The 20,450-nt window shown below is 36.2% G+C and overlaps 1 pseudogene across 1 annotated transcript; it reads right to left on the bottom strand.

The window, feature by feature from the left end:
* Positions 1-5,740: 5,740 nt before the first annotated feature.
* On the bottom strand, positions 5,741-7,433 carry LOC104669284 (annotated as a pseudogene). Its single transcript, XR_748964.1, has one exon. The product of XR_748964.1 is annotated as a V-type proton ATPase subunit B, brain isoform pseudogene (transcript).
* Positions 7,434-20,450: the final 13,017 nt, after the last annotated feature.

Raw genomic sequence — 20,450 nt, 5'->3', positions numbered from 1 at the left:
ATTTTCCATCTAAGAACCTAGCATAGTGCTCTTTACATAATAAATGCTCAATAAATCTGCTTGTCAGGTACTATGCTTATTACTTGGGTGACAAAATAATCTACACCAAACCCCCATGACATGCAGTTTGTAACAAACCTCAAATGTACCCATAAACCTAAAATAAAAGATAAAAAAGAAACCCAGAAATAGATTTCTGCATATTAGTAAAATAACCTTTAAGATCAGTTTTAAATTTTATTTTTTTTGTCTACCACAAAAAATGCATATATGATTACGGCTGATGATGTATATCATTTCATGATCTGGCAATGACAAAAAGTAGCCTATATCAATATTCCTGGATTTAACTTTCATTCATGGTCATTCATTTATTTGAATATAAATGCAATATCTTATTACATTTCTATTTAAATAAAGATGCTGTTGTGAGTTTTAGAAATATAGGCACAGGAAAAATGTGAAGTTACTTTCTATATGATCATGATTGTATATCAATGAGATTTTAACACTAAACAATAAAAATTTTATTATTATAAAAAAAACTATAGTTCAACACCCTCGAGTCTTCATTAGCTGACTCGATAAAGCTATAATTTAAAACTTCATTAATTTCATCTTAAGCCCTTGAAATCCATATTAGATTTTTAAAAATTTTATTTTAAAATAATCTTAGATAGATAGAAAAGTTGTTGAAGTAATAGAGTTCTCACATATTCTTTACTTAGTTTTCCATAATGTCAACCTTTTATGTAACCATGGTCCTTTTGTCCATACTAAGAATTAACATTGGTACATTGCTATTAATAATTCATTCATAAGTTTTATTTTTATTTTTTATTTTTTTACTAACTTCCAGAACTGAATCCAACATACCATGTTTCATTGGGTAGTAGTGATGCCTCCTTAGTTCTCTCCAGTTTGTCAGGATTGCTTTGTTTTTCATGACTTTGACACCTTGAAGAATACTAGCTAGGTACTTCATAGAATGTCTTCATTTTGGCTTTGGCTAATGTTTCTGTCATGATTAGACTAGGTTCATGGGTTTTGAAAGAATATCACAGAAGAAAAGTACTCTTTTCATCACACATATATCGAGAGTAGTACACAATATCAACACTGTATTGATAATGCTAACCTTGATAACTTGGTTAAGGTACTGTTTACTAAGTTTCTCCACTGCAAAGTTACTATTTTTCCCTTTCTATATTCTTTGACAGTGAGTCACTAAAACCATTTTACACTCAAGGGGATGGGTATTAAGCTAACTGCCTGAAGAAAGTAGTATATATACATGTAGTATTAGGAGTTCTCTTGTAAGAAAAATGCATTCCTTCTCTTCCAGCATTTATTTATTAAAATAATTTATTCATATAAGTATGGACTCATGTATATTGATTTTACATTTTTGGTTGTAATATAAAACTTTCCTTTTTTAAAAATTTAATTGATTTAAAATATTTTTTTTCATAAGTTTAAAGAGTTGCAAAGGATGTAATTTTCAGAATATTGCAAATATTGTTATTTTTAAATAAAACTTTTCCATATCTAAAGAAATCCAAACATACATATATAAGCTCTTTCTTCTTTTATTTTTTAATTATACTTTAAGTTCTAGGGTACATGTGCATAACGTGCAGGTTTGTTACATATGTATACTTGTGCCATGTTGGTGTGCTGCACCCATCAACTGGTCAGCACCCATCAACTCGTCATTTACATCAGGTATAACTCCCAGTCCCATCCTTTCCCCCTCCCCCCTCCCCATAATAGGCCCCGGTGTGTGATATTCCCCTTCCAGAGTCCAAATGATCTCATTGATCAATTCCCACCTATGAGTGAGAACATGCGGTGTTTGGTTTTCTGTTCTTGCGATAGTTTGCTGAGAATGATGGTTTCCAGCTGCATTCATGTCCCTACAAAGGACACAAACTCATCCTTTTTTTATGGCTGCATAGTATTTCATGGTGTATATATGCCACATTTTCTTAATTCAGTCTGTCACTGATGGAAATTTGGGTTGGTTCCAAGTATTTGCTCTTGTGAATAGTACCTCAATAAACATATGTGTGCATGTGTCTTTATAGCAGCATGACTTATAATCCTTTGGGTATATCCCCAGTAATGGGATGTCTGGGTCATATGGTATTTCTAGTTCTAGATCCTTGAGGAATCGCCATACTGTTTTCCACAATGGTTGAACCAGTTTACAATCCCACCAACAGTGTAAAAGTATTCCTATTTCTCCACATCCTCTCCAGCACCTGTTGTTTCCTGACTTTTTAATGATTGCCATTGTAAGTGGTGTGAGATGGTATCTCATTGTGGTTTTGATTTGCATTTCTCTGATGGCCAGTGATGATGAGCATTTTTTCATGTATCTGTTGGCTGTATGCATGTCTTCTTTTGAGAAATGTCTGTTCATATCCTTTGCCCACCTTTTGATGGGGTTGTTTGTTTTTTTCTCGTAAATTTATTTGAGTCCTTTGTAGGTTCTGGATATTAGCCCTTTGTCAGATGAGTAGATTGCAAAAATTTTTTCCCATTCTGTAGGTTGCCTGTTCACTCTGATGCTAGTTTCTTTTGCTGTGCAGAAGCTGTTTAGTTTAATTAGATCCCATTTGTCAATTTTGGCTTTTGTTGCCGTTGCTTTTGGTGTTTTAGACATAAAGTCCTTGCCCATGCCTATGTCCTGAATGGTATTACCTAGGTTTTCTTCTAGGGTTTTTATAGTATTAAGTCTAACATTTAACTCTCTAATCCATCTTGAGTTAATTTTTGTATAAGGAGTAAGGGAAGGATCCAGTTTCAGCTTTCCACTTATGGCTAGCCAATTTTCCCAGCACCATTTATTGAATAGGGAATCCTTTCCCCATTTCTTGTTTTTCTCAGGTTTGTCAAAGATCAGATGGCTGTAGATGTGTGGTATTATTTCTGAGGGTTCTGTTCTAAGAACAGGGCTCTGTCCTCAGGAAAAAAAAAAAAAAACAACATTTATTTTGTATTTTTGGTTGTAAGATAAAACTTTTCTTTCTCAAGTCATTTCCGCTTTTACTGCTCAAAGTTCATTCAGATTGGCTCCTGTGTCAATTTGACATGACCCACAATTTATTTATTTATTTATTTATTTATTTATTTATTTATTTATTTGAGTACTTCCTTACTTTCTGGCACTACAAGATGCTTCAGGCTCATCCTGTATTTTGACTATTCCAGGCTTAGAATCAGCTATATATTCATGTAACCATTATATACAATAATAATATAAACAACTTAAATTCAAAATGATAGAGAACAATAAAGCAGCAGAAATTAGTAAATACAAAAGAAAAAGTTAATGAATTAGAAAGCAGAAAAATTATAGAACTTGTAAATAAATCTAAAAGCCAGTTCTTTGCAAAATATCCATTTTGTTGGTTGAAATTCCTTGTTGAAAGAGAATTCTTTTTGAAAAACTACCAGCAGGATAAACCACTGACTAATCTAGCAATATAAAGAGAAGAAAGCACAAACAGACAAAATTAGAAATGACAAGAGGAAAATAACCATCAAAAAATAATGTTCAAAAGGAAAATTTTTAAATGATGAGACTAATTTGCACAATCTTTGCAAATAAATTTGAAAGCTCAGATGAAATGGCTGATTTTCTAGAAAAATACAACTTAACAAAATTGATGTCATCAGAAACAGAAAATCTTAACAAACCCATTATTATATAAAAAATAGAGAAAGAAAGTCTCCCACCCAGTTAACACAAAATACACCAGGTCTAGATGGTTTCATAGGGGAATTCTACTAATCCATTAATGATCAGATGTTTCCAATACTATTTAGTGGTTACAAATCATAGTAAAAAATCCAAATTATGTCAAAAAACACCTGAAGTAGATGATATACATTATGCACATTATTTTGCAATTTATGTTACTGGTTTAACAGTATTTATTGGCCATCCCATGGGTTAGGGTGTGTGAACCCTAAATTATAATTTTAATGACTAGTTTCATCCTTAGTAGAGAGACATAATAATATATTCAGTCATTCCCATATTGATGGTCATTCCAGTTGTTTTCAGTTTATATCTCTTGCAAACAGATACAGAGTTACAGCTAGACGTGAAGAATGAGTTTCAGTGTTATGTAGCACTATAGGATGAATTATTTTTAAAAAGTTAGAAGGGATGATTTTGAATGTTTAAAACACAAATAATAAGTGTTCAAGGTAATGTATATGCTAGTTATTCTAATTTGATTATTAAAGTTATCAAAATGTCACTCTGTATTTACAACTATTATGTGTCTATTAAAAATAAAAAGGAAAAAATCCTGTGCACATATTCCTGGGGGTCAGAGCTTTTGTTTTGGTAAAACTAAGAGGCCAGTCAAGGTGATGAGAAACAAATTATTTAAGAAAATAAATACAACACAAGCTGAGTTCAAGAACATGTGTGGTTAGTTCCTAGAAAATCATTATTATTATTAATTAATAATAATTATTCATTAATACTGTTAAAATACATAGTCCATCATCTGTATTAGGTATTTCTTCTAATGCTATCCCTCCCATAGCCCCCCACCCCCTGACAGGCCCTGGTGTTTGATGTTCCCCTCCCTGTGTCCATGTGTTCTCATTGTTTAGTCCCACTTATGAGTGAGAACATGCGGTGTTTGGTTTTCTGTTCTTGTGTTAGTTTGCTGAGAATGATGGTTTCCAACTTCATCCATGTCCCTGCAAAGGACATGAACTCATCCTTTTTTATGGCTGCATAGTATTCCATGGTGTATATGTGCCACATTTTCTTAATCCAGTCTATCATTGATGGGCATTTGGGTTGGCTCCAAGTCTTTTTTATTGTGAACAGTACTACAATAAACATATGTGTGACCTGCACATTCTGCACATGTACCCCAGAACTTAAAGTATAATAAGAAAAATAAAAATACATAGTTAATATAGGTAAGTGAATATTATCAACATTTGTCTAAATTAAAAAAATCAGAATTTCCAGTAAGTTCAACAATGCAATCAGTGTGCTTCCTCAATGCCGTGTGATATGGTTTGGCTGTGTCCCCACCCAAATCTCATCTTGAACTGTAGCGCTCATAATTCCCACAAGTCATGGGAGGGACGTGGTGGGAAGTAATTTAATCGTGGAGGTGGGTCTTTCTCGTGTGCTGTTCTCATGATGGTGAATAGGTCTCACAAGATCTGATGGTTTTATAAAGTAGAGTTCCCCTGCACACACTCTCTTGCCTGCTGCCATGTAAGATGTAGCTTTGCTCCTCCTTGCCTTCTACCATGATCGTGAGGCCTCCCCAGCCACGTGGAACTGTGGGCCCATTAAATCTCTTTTTCTTTATAAATTACCCAGTCTTAGTTATGTCTTTATCTGGAGCATGAGAATGGGCTAATACACCATGTCTTTCAGTAAGGTATTTCTTTTACAGAGAAACATTAATAATCACATTTCTGAAGAACACCAGCCATGCACATCTTTTGCTTAAATTATTTCAGTCAATTAAATTTAAACCAAGAAAAGAAACACTTCAAGATATATTTAAAATGAGAGTGATTTAGAGATAGTATAAGACTCTTAGTTAAAAATCATTTTGGTGCCGGAGTAATATTCCAAAATGACCCTTTTCCATTATTATTTGGACTAAAGGTTTAAACCATTGCAGTTTCATGGTATTAAGTTGCTTTATTTTGGTATATTCATATATATATATTTTTTTATATGTTACCTATTCTTTGTTTTTAATTACAGGGTAACACGGTAAACTCCAACACAAAGGTGGGGATTGGGGAGCGCAAAAGGAATAAAGAAAATAGAACCAGTATTTCACAAGAGTGTGGGGCAGTGCAGAAGCAGCAGCTAATGCTTTGCAGAGTCTCGAGGGTAAAATTCGCTCAGGGTGCTCTGAGGGATTCTCTTTAGCATTTCTTTGGGGAAGATCCGGAGCAGCTGCCAGCCAATGTCCAAAGTCTCAAAGACAGTGCGATTTTCGTAAGGACCCTGAGCAATAAAGTTCCTCTCAAACTTCTGCAGAAATTCCAAGTAGAGAAGATCATCTGAGGTAAGGGCTTCTTCTCCAACGACAGCTTTCATGGCTTGTACATCCTTCCCAATAGCATAGCACGCATACAGCTGGTTAGATACATCGGCATGATCCTTCCTGGTCATCCCTTCTCCAATAGCAGACTTCATTAACCGTGAGAGTGAGGGCAGCACATTGATAGGTGGATAAATCTGTCTGTTGTGTAGCTGTCTGTCCACATAGATTTGCCCCTCTGTAATGTAGCCAGTCAAGTCCGGGATTGGGTGAGTGATATCATCATTAGGCATGGTAAGAATAGGGATTTGAGTAATCGAGCCATTTCTCCCTTCCACTCGTCCAGCGCGTTCATATATTGTGGCTAAATCTGTATACATGTAACCTGGGAAGCCTCGTCGACCAGGAACCTCTTCCCTGGCTGCTGAAACCTCTCGAAGTGCTTCAGCGTAAAAACTCATGTCTGTGAGGATAACCAATACATGTTTCTCACATTGGTACGCCAGAAATTCAGCTGTGGTTAGAGCCAGGCGAGGAGTGATAATTCGCTCAATGGTTGGGTCATTAGCCAAGTTCAAAAAGAGGCAGACATTGTCCATTGAGCCATTTTCTTCAAAGTCAGATTTGAAGAACCGGGCAGTTTCCATGTTTACACCCATAGCAGCAAATACAATTGCAAAATTTTCCTCACTGTAGTCTACTACATCTTTGGATTTCTTTACCAAACCAGCCTGGCGACAGATCTGAGCTGCAATCTCATTGTGTGGTAGCCCAGCAGCAGAGAAGATAGGAATTTTCTGCCCCCTGGCAATACTGTTCATTCCATCGATGGCTGAAATGCCGGTCTGAATCATTTCCTCTGGGTAGATTCGACATTGAGGGTTGATTGACTGACCCATGATATCAAGGAAGTCTTCAGCCAGTACAACAGGACCTCTGTCAATGGGTTTTCCCGATCCATTGAATACTCGACCAAGCATATCCTCAGACACTGGTGTTCGGAGAATATCCCCAGTAAACTCACAGGATGTTTTCTTAGCATCTATACCTGAAGTCCCTTCAAACACCTGAACTACTGCCTTGGAACCACTAACTTCCAGAACTTGCCCACTTCTCTTCGTGCCATCTGGTAAGGTCAAATGGACGATTTCAGCATACCTGGGAAACTTAACATGATCTAAGATCACTAGCGGACCATTGACTCCAGATACTGTCTTGTATGTGAGGCGAGGCTGGGAGAGGTAGTTCCGACTGACGGCCAGCGCCTGCTCCCGAGCTCCCACCGCCGGCCCACCGGTGGGCACGGGTAGCTCGGGTGCGGCCCCGTTGACAATCCCCCGCATCGCCCGCAGCGCCATCATGTCTCCTCCGTCCGGACTGGCCCCGGTATATTCATATTAATAATAAAAAAGTTACCTGTTACATAAATGAAAAATACTGTGAATCTGACAAATTAAATATCCTGTTTTACTTAGTAATACATAACACTGAATGCAATTTATTTATTTTTTCTTCATTATGATTATGTTTTGAGACAGAGTCTTGCTGTGTTGCCTAAGCTGGAGTGCAGTAGTGTGATCTCAGCTCACTGCAACCTCCATTTCCCAGGTTCAGGTGATTCTCCTGCCTCAGCCTCCAGAGTAGTTGGAATTACAGGCACGCCCTACCACATCCAGCTAATTTTTGTATTTTTAGTAGAGAAGGTGTTTCACCATGTTGGCCAGGCTGGTCTAGAACTCCTGACCTCAAGTGGTCTGCCCACCTCAACCTCCCAAAGTGCTGGGATTACAGACATGAGCCACCACATCCAGCCACTCAATGTAATTATATCTATGTGTATATATGTATATTATGTATATAAATGTATATGTGTTTACTACAATTCATACATGCAGAGGAAAATGTACATTATTTGATCTAGAGCTAATTTCTGCTTCATCAGTTCTCACATATTGTTTAGCTGAAAAAAATATAAACTTATTGTACATTCTGGCTTTAGACTTGGTCTGAACTGATATTTTCAGTAGTCACTTTGGTAATATTCTGTCTCTTAATATCATCTTCCTTCCTCTGCCTCTTTTCTTAAGATAGTTTTGGAATATAAGTGAACAGGGGGTGAGGGCTTGCATGCCTTAGTGGTATGACTGGGAAAAGTAGTGGTCTCTTATCTTTGGTCTCTTATCTCTTATCTTCAGCCCTGAATACCGGCTGCCTGGGGTCCACTGGTTTCTGAGGTGATAACATTTGCCACTAGCAGATGGTTCCTAGGCCTTCCAGAGTCTATAGCTGGTGAAACTGAGGTCTCTTATTTTTGAGAAACAGTAGGGCACCTGCCCTTCACCGATTCATATTCCTCTCACTTCCTCCTGGATCTGCCACATACTCCATACTGTCAGTCTGGTAAGCAATTTCAGACCCTTTGGGACCTTGGCAGCCCTGTTGACTCTCCTGTTACGCTCCAAACTACCCAGGAAGTGAGAAAGGCTCAGGAAAGCCAATCAGATTCTTCCTCTGTCTCACCATGCTTCTACACTCTCCTAATTAGGCTGGGTTGATATGTACTGGCACCTGGTTCTCTACGTAGTAATTTCCTGATACCCAGATTGGGCAGTTGAACATTAGCTCCTGTTCTCTCCATGCCTATCCTCTGCTTCGGTTTATCTAACACACATCCAGAAATAGAAAATAAGAATGCATACTGTATCACTTCTTCCATTTATTTCCTCTTGTTTGTCAATATCGTGGACCAACCAGATTGTAAATGTCAAGAACACTGGAAGGCAAAGGGAAGAATACAAACAATATTTTTATTGTAACTTGTGGCATATACATGAATATAAAGTGATATTGCCACCTAAATCTTTTTAACTTCCTTCCAACCAGAAAAATAAATCTAGTATAAAACCAGTTCAGCAATTAAAAATAATATAAATTACTACATTGGGGAAGTATTAATTCTGATTTTTTTTATGTGCTCTTACATACTTCTGAGATTTGGTAAAAATAAAAGATGATTTCCACATTTTTCTTTAGTTACTGAAGCTAAACAACTCATTTTTATAAGACAAGTTTATTATGATGTTCAATGGAAACTTCGTTGTTTATATTAATTATATTCAGTATGAAGACAAAGCTAACCAAACTTGAATTCACATGATGTCAAACATTTGGATGAAAAATTCACATAATCAGCTAAATGTTTCCAAAGATGTAATCGTTGACACTGTGTAGAAAGATTCAGATGACTAGCTGAATTTTGTAATATTTATTTAAATATTTTTATATAATATGCACTCAAGCTTTTACTCAGCACCTTAGAACTTAAAAGTATGTAGTTTCATGGAAGAATATTTTTAAAATATTGGAGTACAAACCAAAATCTTCTATTTTATGACTTGGACTCTCAAATCAACAAGTTCATTCACATCTTGTAGCATTTAAACACCAAGAGTTTTGCTAAACCAAGCATGTAAGATGCATGACAGAAATAAGAAGTGCCAACAAAATTTTCAAGAATTTGAGTTCTGTCATTAAATTGTATTATCACAATTTAATCCCATAAAAGCCTAGCATATAATGCTTATTTTGTTTTCTGATTAGTTTGGTAGTGTCAAGTCATGGCATTAGGAAATCTAGGAATAAAACAAAGGAAACTCATATTAACTATTCATAATGTAATGATAAAAGTGTCTGAAAAAATAATTATTTACATAGTGAACTTTATATATTCTTTCTTTAAACTTAGCTCTTTAAAATTGTATTATGTATGTTTGCGCAATTAAAAACATAGTAGAAATCTTAGGAGGTAAACTTATTTTTATTTATTGTATTTAAAAAATTTAATGTGCATACTGTACATGAAAAACACAGGGGCAAATATATTGAGAGAAAAAATAAAGACATGCAGAATGCAGCCAAAATTATAGAAATGCTATACTAACTATAAACTTGTAAAATACTTATTGTAACCACCTTGAGGGCATATTGGTAAATTCCAAAAGTATTTTAAGATAAAAAAATTAGGTATGGATTTCACAGCACATGGCGTTTTTAAAAAAACTGTATAGCAGTGACTAGAAAGAAAGCTTAACTGTAAGAGACTTTTTTTAAAATAGAGAAAGAGTTACTCTAAAATGTAGTAAAATTTATAAAATAAAAGATTTTTAGTAATACTTTAATTATGTGGTCAATAAGCTAGCATAGGTCTTAAGATTTGTTATGCCTCACACCTCTTTTCCCTATCTATGCTCATTCATTGACCTTATGTTGAAAGAAAGAAAAAAAACACTGTTGAAAGAAAGAAGTTGGGTTATTGGATCATTGGTAATCGATGACAGTCTTTCTTTTTGTAAAACTAGGGTTATTTATATTTCTTAAGCCTCCTTTCCCACCCCAAAATGAAGAGTTGGACTACATTATCTCCAAGATTTCTTGCAGGTTCAAATCTTTTTTGTTTGTTTGTTTGGTTTTGAGACGGAGTCTTGCTCTGTTGCCCAGGCTGGAGTGCTGTGGTGCTATCTCGGCTCACTGCAAGCTCCGCCTCCCGGGTTTACGCCATTCTCCTGCCTCAGCCTCCGGAGTAGCTGGGACTACAGGCGCCCGCCACCAGGCCCGGCTAATTTTTTGTATTTATTTATCTTTTTTAATGGAGATGGGGTTTCACCGTGTTAGCCAGGATGGTATCGATCTCCTTACCTCGTGATCCTCCCACCTAGGCCTCCCAAAGTGCTGGGATTACAGGCGTGAGCCACTGTGCCCAGCCCTGGCAGGTTCAAATCTTATGACTGTATTTGATAGTCTGTGAACAAAAACAAAAAAAGTTTCCAAAATTTGAATGTGCAAATGATAGAAAAAGGAAGTGATGGGTAGGAAAGTGTAAAAAGATCACATACTTCCCTTGTAATTCACGCCCAGGTCACTAAGGGGCGTATAATACAGACAACTGCATTTCCAGATGTGAGGAAGGAAACTGTGCCAGAAAACATTAAGAAAGGATTTTTCTGCTTTTAAAGCAGTCAGAACATAGGTTAAGGATCAGAGAAGCCTAATAAGCCATGAGGCTTCGAAGTGAGCCTCTCAGCATCCTGTTGTGATCCTGAGGAAAAAAAAATACTTTTACTGACTTCTTCCAATGTCTCCTGTATGTAAGTAGAAACATGTAATATCAGAAATGGTATGCCTACGGCTACTCACACTAAACTCAGAAATAAATAAATCTACTACAAGGCTTCCAGTTTTATCCCAGAGATGTATACAGCTGGAAAGCATCGTTCCCATCCCACAATAAAATATAAGCCCGAGCAAAAGAAAAATTAACAATTTTTCTTGCACTCATCAGAAAACTAAAGTTGCAAGGCAGACAGCTTACCTGAAATCTGTAGAGACAGGAACCTGCAGGGAGAAACAGGACCTATGCATTTGCTTATTTGAATTGATGCCAGCAAATGCCATACAAATCAGTAGGAAGATTAAAATAATAATTTTTAATGAAGCAATAAAGGCTGAGTTTAGGTGAGTGTGGAAAGCTAGAGTGGCTATATTAATTTCAGATAAAGTAGACTTCAGAATAAGAAATATTACGAACAAACAGGACACATTATAAATTCTCCAAGAAGACATGGAAATCCTAAATGTATGTATGCACCTAAAAACAGAGCTTCAAAATGAAGTGAAAATTGATAGATTTGAAAGAAGAAATAGACAAGTTCATTATTATAGTTGGAGACTTTATTATTCCTCTCTTGGTAATTGATAGAATAAATAGGTGGAAAATCATTAAGGGCATAGGAGACCTGAACTATAAGTATGTAACTATGATCAACCATATATAGTATCAATCAATATACTTAATACAGTTACTTAATGCTATAAAATCTCCTCTGATAATTTTTATCAATGTCCAATATATTCTAATACATCAGATTTTCTCTTTTACCTTTTTTTTTTTTTTTAGAAAATCTGTAATTTTGGTCCATATATCTCCTCTCAGACTGAAGAGTTTTACTTGTGAGCTTTTTAAATTAATAGGAATGATACCTTTTGCTTTCTAATGCTGTTTTTTAATAATTTATGTTCTTAAAGTCTATCGAGGTTAACTTGTGGTCTAAAATATACTCCCTTTTTTGGCAAATGTTCCATGTATAACTACAAAGAGGATATATTCTGTACTATCAAGGTTTAGATTTACTTTACTGATTATGTCACATAGGTCTTATTAATGTTTTATTGACTTCATCACAGCTGGATCAGCAAGGTGTATTAAAATATTCTACTATTATTGTGTTTCTGTCTATCTTGGAAACTCATGTAGTTTCTGCCCTATGAAAGCTGTTTCTTTCTCATTGGATGAATAAATACATATCAATAACTATATATTTTATAAAATTTAGCACTAGAAAGTATCCATTTTTGCCTTTTAAAATATTCTGATTGCTATGCCTTCAGATATTAAAAGTTTCCAAATTTACTTTCTTTGTATTTCTATGCTTGTATATTTATCCTATTATTTTATCATTATGATTTTCTTTTGTTGCAGGTGTGTCTTTAGTATATACTATAGCATTTATTTTTGCTCTGTTGACCCATTTGAACATCTTTTCTTTTAATATATGTTTTGCACATTTTAATTTATTGATAAGATTAGCATGTTTGCCTTCAGTTCTGCAATATTGTATTTCATTATATATGGATATATTATCTATGTATTAACAAAAGTATGGAAGTAGATGTAGTCTACTATGTAATTTGATTTATTTGTTTTCTATTTTTTGTTATATTATATTTAGAAATGTTTGTTTTCTCATTCTAATGGTTACCTGCATATTAATTCATTTATACAATACTTTTAATGCCCATCCACTTTTTGGAGGCTACCAATTTATTCGCTACTCTTAGAAGAAAAATTAACTTGTACTGTCTTCCAGTCCCTAATCTTCTTCATCCTCAGCAATCTAAATTTAAACAATATACTTGGTATTAGTGAGCTTGTTCTACTTTTCATATACACCTCCAATTCATGAATGATTGTTGTAGTTACACTGTTTCTATTTTGTAAGAGAATGTAACTATCATATACTATATTATCTTTTAAGAAATGCTTATTTACTTGTATTTCAACAGGTAAATATAAATTTTATGCTCATAACTAGTCTTCATGCCAGTGAATCCCTGGTCATTTTAATATCTTGAAGCTTATTTTCTAGCAGATTATTTAGGAAGTTCTCATGGCAACAATATTTCATATTCCTTATGGTTTATTTATAAAAGAAAGTCAATTTGACTAAATAAATATTTGTGAATAACAAAGTTTTTTTTCCCTTGAAATATTACATGTGTTGCTCCATTGTATTTTGGCATAAAACACTAACCTGAAAAGGTCTTAAATCAATCTATATTTTTTCTATTGTAAGTGACGTGGTTTTTGTGTCTGGACTCTTGAGATATTTTTTCTTCAGGTTTCAATTCAATATTTTTACTAGAATATATTGTAATTTTGTCCATTCTGGGTGGATTTCCCCCAAGTATGTGATATAGTTCTTTGTTTTCATTTTTTTGCTTTTGTTATTTTTAATTGACAATAATATTTGTACATATTTATGAAAGATTGTGATATTTTGATACATGTATTCAATGTATAATGATCAAATCAGGGTAATTAACATACCTATTGCCTGAAACATTTATCATTTCTTTGTGTTGGTAACATTAAAAATCTGCTCTTCTAGCTATTTGAAAATAGAGGGTAAGTTGTTAATTATAGTCACCCTATAGTGCTGTAAAACAATATAATTTATTCCTCCTATCTAGCTGTAATTTTGTATCTGTTAACCAACCTCTCAGAATCAGCCTCCATCTTCTCAGCCTCTGGTAACCACAATGCTACTCTCTACTTCTATGTCATCAACGTTTTTCACTTCCACATATGACTGAAGCATTAGGAATTTATCTTTCTATGCTAGGCTTATATCGCTTAACATAATGTCCTACAAGCTCATCCATGTTGCCTCAAATGATAGGATGTCATTCTTTTTTGTGGCTGAATAATATTCTATTGTTTGTGTATACCACATTTTCTTTTTCTAGTCATCCACTGATGGACATTTCGGTTGATTCCATATCTTTGCTCTTGTGAATAGTGCTGCAATAAACACAAGACTCTTTTGTCATGTTCATTTACTTTCCTTTGGATAAATGTCAAAGAGTGGGATTAGTGGGTCATATGATAGGTTTTTTAGAAAAATTTCCATGTTGTTTTGCATAATAACTGTTCTAATTTACATTCCCACTACCAGTGTAGAAGAGTTCCTCCTCATCCCCTCCAGCATTTGTCATTTTTGTCTTTTTGATAATATCCTTTCACTGGGGTGAACTAATACTTCTTGTGGTTTCAATTTGCATTTCCCTGATGATTAGTGATACTAAGTATATTTTTCATATACCTGTTGGCCATATTTATGTGTTTTTTTTTAATGAGAGATGTCTTTTTAGCTCATTCCTCATTGCTTAATTGGAATTTTGTTTGTTTTTGATTTTTTTCTTGCATATTCTGGGTATTAATCTCTTGTCAGATGAATAATTTCCAAATATTTCTTCCATTTTGCAGGTTATCGATTCATTCTGTCAGGTTTTCTTCCCTTGCTTTGGAAATTTTTTTAGCTTAATAATATTCACTTGTTTATATTCTCTTTTGTTGCCTGTGCTTTTGAGTTCTTATTACTAAAATCTTTGCTCAGATCAATGTCCTGAAGCATTTCCCCTATGTTGTTTTCTAGTAGTTTTATACTTTCAAGTTTTACAACTAAGTCTTTAATCCATTTTGTGTTTATTTTTGTATATGGTGAGAGATAAGAGTCTAATTTCATCCTTCTGCATATGGAAATCCAGTTTTTCCAACGCCATTTATTGCAGATTGCAGAGACTGTTCTTTCCTCAATGAATATTCTTGGTATCTTTGGTGAAACTCAGTTGACTGTAAATACATGGATTTATTTCCAGGTTCTCTATTCTCTTATTAAATAGTGGATTTTCAGTCTCTTTTTTACAATTTTTGATTTCTATCTGTCTTATGTGACATAAGTATTTCTACTTCTGCTCAATTTTGGCTTGTTTGTATGGACTGCCTTTTTCGAACTCTTCATTTTCAGTCTATCAGTGTCTCTTGAGATGAAATGAGTTTCTTATGGGTGTTCTATGTTTGAATTTTTTTTTAATTATTCATTCAGCCAGTCTATATATTTTGATTGGGATATTTAATCTTCTTACATTCAAGATTGTTATTGATAAGTAAGGACTTACTCTTTTTTTATTATTATACTTTAAGTTCTAGGGTACATATGCACAATGTGCAGGTTCGTTACATATGTACACACGTGCCATGTTGGTGTGCTGCACCCATTAGCTCGTCATTTATATTAGGTGTATCTCCTAATGCTATCCCTCCCCGCTTGCCCCATCCCACAACAGGCCATGGTGTGTGATGTTCCTCTTTCTGTGTCCAAGTGTTCTCATTGTTCAATTGCCACCTATGAGTGAGAACATGTGGTGATTGGTTTTTTGCCCTTGCCGATAGTTTGCTGAGAATGATGGTTTCCAGTTTCATCCATGTTCCTGCAAAGGACATGAACTCATCATTTTTTTATGGCTGCATAGTATTCCATGGTGTCTATGTGCCACATTTTCTTAATCCAATCTATCACTGATGGACACTTGGGTTGGTTCCAAGCCTTTGCTATTGTGAATATGCTGCAATAAACATACGTGTACATGTGTCTTTATAGCAGCATGATTCATAAACCTTTGGGTATATACCTAGTAATGGGATGGCTGGGTCATATGGTGTTTCTAGTTCTAGATCCTTGAGGAATTGCCACACTGTTTTCCACAATTGTTGAACTAGTTTACAGTGCCACCAACAGTGTAAAAGTGTTCCTATTTCTCCACATCCTCTCCAGCATCTGTTGTTTCCTGACTTTTTAACAATCACCATTCTAACTGGTGTGAGATGGTATCTCATTATGGTTTTGATTTGCATTTCTCTAATGGCCAGTGATGATGAACATTTTTTCATGTGTCTGTTGGCTGCATAAATGTCTTCTTTTGAGAAGTGTCTGTTCATATCCTTTGCCCGCTTTTTGATGGGGTGGTTTGTTTTTTTCTTGTAAATTTGTTTGAGTTCTTTGTAGATTCTGGATATTAGCCCTTTGTCAGATGAGTAGATTGCAAAATTTTCCCCCCATTCTGTAGGTTGCCTGTTAACTCTGTTGGTAGTTTCTTTTGCTGTGCAGAAGCTCTTTAGTTTAATTAGATCCTATCTGTCAATTTTGGCTTTTGTTGCCGTTGCTTTTGGTGTTTTAGACATGAATTCCTTGCCCATGCCTATGTCCTGAATGGTACTGCCTAGATTTTCTTGTAGGGTTTTTATGGTTTTAGGTCTAACATTTAAGTCTTCAATCCATCTTGAGTTAATTTTTGTATAAGGTGTAAGGAAGGGATCCAGTTTCAGTTTTCTATATATGGCTAACCAGTTTTCCCAGCACCATTTATTAAATAGGGAATCTTTCCCCCATTTCTTGCTTTTGTCAGGTTGTCAAAGATCAGATGGTTGTATATGTGTGGTATTATTCCTGAGGGCTCTGTTCTGTTCCATTGGTCTATATCTCTGTTTTGGTACCAGTACCATGCTGTTTTGGTTACTGTAACCTTGTAGTATAGCTTGAAGTCAGGTAGCATGAATGCCTCCAGCTTTGTTTTTTTGGCTTAGGATTATCTTGGCAATGTGGAACTTTTTGGTTCCATATGGACTTTAAAATAATTTTTTCCAGTTCTGTGAAGAAGGTCATTGGTAGCTTGATGGAGATGGCATTGAATCTATAAATTACCTTGGGCAGTATGGCCATTTTCACGATGTTGATTCTTCCTATCCATGAGCATGGAATGTTCTTCCATTTGTTTGTGTCCTCTTTTATTTCATTGAGCAGTGGTTTGTAGTTCTCCTTGAAGAGGTCCTTCACGTCCCTGTAAGTTGGATTCCTAGGTATATTATTCTCTTTGAAGCAATTGTGAATGGGAGTTCACTCATGATTTGGCTCTTTGTTTGTCTGTTACTGGTGTATAAGAATGCTTGTGATTTTTACACATCGATTTTGTATCCTGAGACTTTGCTGAAGTTGCTTATCAGCTTAAGGAGATTTTGGGCTGAGACGTTGGGGTTTTCTAAATATACAATCATGTCACCTGCAATGGGGACAATTTGATTTCTTCTTTTCCTAACTGAATACCTGTTACTTCTTTCTCCTGCCTGATTGCCCTGACCAGAACTTCCAACACTATGTTGAATAGGAGTGGTGAGAGAGGGCATCATTGATATTTTTGAAGGGATTTTTGTGTCTCTATCTCCTTCAGTTCTGCTCTGATCTTAGTTATTTCTTGTCTTCTGCTAGCTTTTTAATATGTTTGCTGTTGCTTCTCTAGTTCTTTTAATTGCCATGTTAGAGCGTCAACTTTAGATCTTTCCTGCTTTTTCTTGTGGGAATTTAGTCCTATAAATTTCCCTCTACACGCTGCTTTAAATGCGTCCCAGAGATTCTGGTATGTTGTATCTTTGTTCTCATTGGTTTCAAAGAACATCTTTATTTCTACCTTCATTTCATTATGTACCCGGTAGTCATTCAGGAGCAGGTTGCTTAGTTTCCCTGTAGTTGAGTGGTTTTGAGTGAGTTTCTTAATCCTGAGTTCTAGTTTGATTGCACTGTGGTCTAAGAGACAGTTTGTTACAATTTCTGTTCTTGTACGTTTGCTGAGGAGTGCTTTACTTCCAACTATGTGGTCAATTTTGGAATAAGTGTGATGTGGTGCTGAGAAGAATGTATATTCTGTATATTTGGGGTGGAGAGTTCTGTAGATGTCTATTAGGACTGCTTGGTGCAGAGCTGAGTTCGTATCCTGGATATCATTTTTAACTTTCTGTCAATGTTGACAGTGGGGTGTTGAAGTCTCTCATTATTATTTCATGGGAGTCTAAGTCCCTTTGTAGGTCTCTAAGGACTTGCTTTATGAATTTGGGTGCTCCTGTATTGGGTGCATATATATTTAGGATAGTTAGCTCTTCTTGTTGAATTGATCCCTTTACCATTATGTAATGGCCTACTTTGTCTCTTTTGATCTTTGGTGTTTTAAAGTCTGTTTTATCAGAGATTAGGATTGCAACCCCTGCCTTTTTTTGTTTTCCATTTGCTTGGTAGATCTTCCTCCATCCCTTTATTTTGAGCCTATATTTGTCTCTGCAGGTGAGATGGGTCTCCTGAATATAGCACTCTGATGTGTCTTGACTCTTTATCCAATTTGCCAGTCTGTGTCTTTTAATAGGAGCATTTAGCCCATTTACATTTAATGTTAATATTGTTATTTGTGAATTTGATCCTTTCATTATGATGTTAGCTGGTTATTTTGGTCATTAGTTAATGCAATTTCTTCCTAGCATCAATGGTCTTTACAATTTGGCATGTTTTTGCAGTGACTGGTACCAATTGTTCCTTTCCATGTTTAGTGCTTCCTTCAGGAGCTCTTGTAGGGCAGGGCTGGTGGTGACAAAATCTCTAAGCATTTGCTTGTCTGTAAAGAATTTTATTTCTCCTTCACTTATGAAGCTTAGTTTGGCTGGATATGAAATTCTGGGTTTAAAATTCTTTTCTTTAAGAACGTTGACTATTAGCCCCCACTCTCTTCTGGCTTGTAGAGTTTCTGCCAAGAGATCTGCTGTTAGTCTGATGGGCTTTCCTTTGTGGTGGTTAACCCAACCTTTCTGGCTGCCCTTATCATTTTTTCCTTCATTTCAACTTTGGTGAATCTGACAATTATGTGTCTTGGTGTTGCTCTTCTCGAGGAGTATCTTTGTGGGATTCTCTGTATTTCTTGAATTTGAGTTGGCCTGCTTTGCTAGGTTGGGGAAGTTCTCCTGGATAAGATCCTGCAAAGTGTTTTCCAACTTGGTTCCATTCTCCCCGTCACTTTCAGGTACACCAGATGCAGGTTTGGTCTTTTCTCATAGTCCCGTATTTCTTTGAGGCTTTGTTCATTTCTTTTTACTCTTTTTTTCTCTAAACTTGTCTTCTCACTTCATTTCATTCATTTGATCTTCATTCACTAATACCCTTTCTTCTAATTGATCAAATCGGCTACTGAAACTTGTGCATTCATCACATAGTTCTCGTGCCATGGTTTTCAGCTCCATCAGGTCATTTAAGGAATTCTCTACACTGGTTATTTTAGTTACATGTTCGTCTAATCTTTTTCAAGGGTTTTAGCTTCTTTGCGATGGGTTTGTACTTCCTACTTTAGCTCAGAGAAGTTTGATCGTCTGAAGCCTTCTTATCTCAACCCGTCAAAAGTGGACAGAGATGTTCACCTTTGTTCCCTTGCTGGTGAGGGGCTGCATTCCTTTGGATGGGGAGAGGCACTCTGATTTTTAGAATTTTCAGCTTTTCTGCGGTTTTTTCCCCATCTTTGTGGTTTTGTCTGCCTTTGATCTTTAATGATGATGATGTACAAATGAGATTTTGGTGTGCATGTCCTTTCTGTTTGTTAGTTTTCCTTTAAACAGTCAGAACCCTCAGCTGCATGTCCATTGGAGTTTCCTGGAGGTCGACTGCAGACCCTGTTTGCCTGGGTATCAGCAGCAGAGGCTGCAGAACAGTGAATATTGCTGAACAGCAAATGTTGCTGCCTGATCATTCCTCTGGAAGCTTCATCTCAGAGAGGTACCCGGCCATATGAGGTGTCAGTCTGCCCCTACTGGGGGTGCCTCCCAGTTAGGCTACTCGGGGGTCAGGGACCCACTTGAGGAGGCAGTCTGTCCGTTCTCAGATCTCAAACTCCATGCTGGGATAATTACTACTCTCTTCAAAGCTGTCAGACAGGGACATTTAAGTATGCAGATGTTTCTGCTGCCTTTTGTTCAGCTATGCCCTGTCCCCAGAGGTGGAATCTACAGAGGCAGGCAGGCCTCCTTTAGCTGCGGTGGGGTCCACCCAGTTCGAGCTTCATGGCCACTTTCTTTACCTACTCAAGTCTCAGCAATGGTGGGCACCCCTCTCCCAACCTCGCTGCTGTGTTGCAGTTAGATCTCAGACTTCTGTGCTAACTTTAAATGCTAACTTTGTACGTTTGCTGAGGAGTGCTCTGAACGAGACTCCCTTGGTGTGGGACCCTCTGAGTCAGGTGCAGGATATAATCTCCTGGTGTGCCGTTTGCTAAGACCGTTGGAAAAGCACAGTATTAGGGTGGTAGTGACCCAAAAAATTTTCCAGGTGCTGTCTGTCACAGCTTCCGTTGGCTAGGAAAGTGAATTTCCTGACCCCTTGTGCTTTCTGGGTGAGGTGATGCCTTGCCCTGCTTCGGCTC

The sequence above is a fragment of the Rhinopithecus roxellana genome, chromosome 4 (assembly GCF_007565055.1).
Source record: "Rhinopithecus roxellana isolate Shanxi Qingling chromosome 4, ASM756505v1, whole genome shotgun sequence".
Classification (NCBI taxonomy): domain Eukaryota; kingdom Metazoa; phylum Chordata; class Mammalia; order Primates; family Cercopithecidae; genus Rhinopithecus; species Rhinopithecus roxellana.
The sequence above is the reverse complement of the archived record's forward strand: the minus strand, read 5'-3'. Positions and strand labels throughout refer to the sequence as shown.